The sequence below is a fragment of the Apium graveolens genome, chromosome 11, assembly GCF_009905375.1.
Source record: "Apium graveolens cultivar Ventura chromosome 11, ASM990537v1, whole genome shotgun sequence".
NCBI classification, from domain to species: Eukaryota; Viridiplantae; Streptophyta; class Magnoliopsida; order Apiales; family Apiaceae; genus Apium; species Apium graveolens.
Genome location: NC_133657.1, coordinates 83,333,476 through 83,336,762, shown reverse-complemented (window position 1 = coordinate 83,336,762; position 3,287 = coordinate 83,333,476). Strand labels below are relative to the sequence as shown.

Here is a 3,287-nt window from a genome sequence, read left to right as displayed (position 1 = left end):
TTGCGAACACATATACTTGCATGAATTATTTAGCGCATGCTTTGTGCCTAACAAGTTTTTGGCGCCGCTGCCGGGGACTCGGTGTTAATTAGTTTAGTTTATGTACTTGCCATCAGTGGTCATTAGGATTCATTGATTAAGACTTGTTACTTACTGCTTCCGGTTGTGTTTCAGTACTCTAGTGAGCGTTTATGCAAACACGTTCTCGCATCTGCAAGAGAAATCTAGATACGGCTGAGGAGACAGATACCGCTCTCGACTTTCCGGAGAAGATAGTTTTTGAAGATTCGGATAAAGAGAGTGAAAAGAAAGAACCTGAAACAATGGGTGATCGTCTAGCTCAAGCTGATCCAACTCTTATGGAATTTTCTCGGCCTAAAATTGATGACATTCAGTCAAGCATCATTCATCCGGCTATTGAGGCAAATAATTTTAAAATCAAGCCGGGTACAATTCAGATGGTGCAGAATTCTGTTTCTTTTGAAGGTGCTACGACTGAAGATCCCAACATGCATATCAGGAATTTTGTCGAGATCTGTAGTACTTTCAAGTATAATAGTGTTACTGATGAGGCTATCAAGCTGAGGCTTTTCCCATTCTCTTTGAGGGATAAAGCTAAGGACTGGTTACATTCGTTACCAGCTGGGTCCATCACTACTTGGCAAGATCTTTCGCAAAAGTTTCTGGTGAAGTTCTATCCAATAGCCTAAACTGTAGCTATGAGGAGTGCTCTTACTCAGTTTACGCAGCAACCAGGAGAATCTAAGTGCGAAGCTTGGGAACGCTACAAGGAGATATTGAGAAAGTGTCCACATCATGGTATGCCTGACTGGATCGTGATCACTGGTTTCTACAACGGTTTGGGGGCCCAATCTCAGCCCAATCTCGGCCCATGCTCGATGCAGCTTCTGGATGCGCCTTGTGTGCCAAAAGCTATACTGAGGCCTATAATCTCATTGAAACTATGGCTGCAAACGAGTATCAAAACCCGACTCAAAGGATGATGCCTGGGAAGGTAGCAGGTATTCTGGAAGTTGATGCAGCTACAACTATTGCAGCGCAGCTTTAGGCGCTGTCTATGAAGGTCAATTCTCTAGCCAACTATGGAGTAAATCAAATAGCTAGTGTTTGTGAGCTTTGTGCAGGCTCTCATGCTACGGATCAGTGTTCTCTTGTTAATGAATCTGTTCAGTATGTGAATAATTATCAGTGACCGCAGCAGCCTGTGCCAGCTACTTATCATCCTAATAACAGAAATTATCCCAATTTCAGCTGGAGCAATAATCAGAATGCGTTTTAGCAACCATATCAGCAAGCTGCCAGTAAACAGTTTAATCCACTTGGATTCTAGCAACCTCAACAATTTTATCAAAGGCAATCATATCCTCAACAAGGAGGTGCTGCCCCACCTTCTAGTGCTGATTTTGAGGAGTTAAAGCTGTTGTGCAAAAGTCAGGCTGTTTCTATCAAGACCTTGGTAAATCAAATTGGACAAATAGCCAATGCCTTGCTCAATCGTCAACCTGGCACACTTCCCAGCGATACTGAAGTGCCAGGCAGGAAGGAAGCTAAAGTGCAAGTCAAAGCTGTCACCTTAAGGTCTGGAAAAGTTGCTGATGCTGAAAAAACGAAAGAGGTAGAAGTTGAAGTTAAGGATGAAGAAGAAAAGCAAAAGGAGAAAGAGGGGTAACCAAGAAAGACTATTGTTGAACACACTCCGCCTTAGGGTAATATAGGGGAGAAACAGCTCTATCCTCCATCACCTTTTCCTAAGCGATTCCAAAAACAAAAGTTGGACAAGCAATTTGGTAACTTTCTGGAGGTGTTCAAGAAACTTCACATTAACATACCTTTCGCTGAGGCTCTGGAGCAAATGCCTAGTTATGCGAAATTCATGAAAGGTATTCTTTCAAGGAAGGTGAAACTGGATGATCTTGATACCGTTGCTCTGACGGAAGAGTGCAGTGCCGTATTGCAGTAAAAGTTACCTCCAAAGCTTAAGGATCCAGGTAGCTTCACCATTCCTTGCACCATTGGCAAGTTGTCATTTGGGAGCAAGCATCAATCTGATGCCGTTGTCTATCTTCAAAAAGATGAATTTGCCTGATCCGAAGCCCACCTACATGTCTCTACAATTGGCTGATCGTTCGATTACTTACCCACGAGGCATCGCGGAAGACGTGATAGTAAAGGTGGACAAGCTCATCTTTCCTGCAGATTTTGTCATTCTGGATTTCGAGGAAGATAAGAAAATTTCCATAATCTTGGGAAGACCTTTCTTGGCTACAGGCCGTACCTTGATAGATGTGCAAAAAGGTGAACTCACTATGAGGGTGCAAGATCAAGATGTGACATTCAATGTGTTCAATGTGATGAAATTTCCTACCGAAGATGAGGAGTGCTTCAAGGTGGATTTGGTAGATTATGCAGTCATTTCAGAACTTGATCATGTGCTAAGGTCTGATGCCTTAGAAAAAACCTTATTTGGGGATTTTGACAGTGAAGATGATGAAGGCAATGAGCAGTTAGAATATCTGAATGCTTCTCCTTGGAAATGAAAGCTAGACATGCCATTTGAATCTCTGGGAAATACCGATCTCAAGAATGCTGAGGGAAAGCTCAAACCATCAATTGAGGAAGCACCTACTTTGGAGCTTAAACCACTGCCTGAATAATTGAGGTATGCTTTTTTAGGTGATGCATCTACTTTTCCTGTTATTATTGCATCTGATATTTCAGGTAGTTATAAGGATAAGCTCTTGAGGATTTTGAGAGAATTCAAATCGGCCATCGGATGGACTATAGCAGATATAAAAGGGATCAGCCCTTCGTACTGCATGCATAAAATTCTGCTAGAGGAAGATAGCAAGCCGACTGTTGAGCAACAGTGAAGGCTTAATCCTATCATGAAAGAAGTGGTGAAGAAAAAAATTCTAAAGTGGCTGGATACAGGAATCATATATCCTATTTCTGACAGTTCTTGGGTGAGCCCAGTGCATTGTGTACCTAAGAAAACAGGTTTTACTATGGTAGCAAATGAGAAGAACGAGCTCATCCCCACTCGAACAGTCACAGGATGAAGGGTATACATGGACTACAGAAAGTTGAATAAAGCCACGAGGAGGGATCACTTCCCTCTTCCATTTATTGATCAGATGTTTGACAGGTTGGCTGGTCATGAGTATTATTGTCTTCTGGATGGCTATTCTGAAAGAGATGTGTCCTAAGTCCAATCATGCATGATGATTTAGGAATAACTTTTATGTAATCTGTTTTGATTTCATTGA

The 3,287-nt window shown here is 42.0% G+C and overlaps 1 non-coding gene across 1 annotated transcript; it reads right to left on the bottom strand.

Annotated features, from left to right (window-relative positions):
- Positions 1-716: 716 nt before the first annotated feature.
- Positions 717-823, bottom strand: LOC141699102 (small nucleolar RNA R71). The gene has a single exon (XR_012565589.1). It is a non-coding gene; the product is annotated as a small nucleolar RNA R71 (small nucleolar RNA).
- Positions 824-3,287: the final 2,464 nt, after the last annotated feature.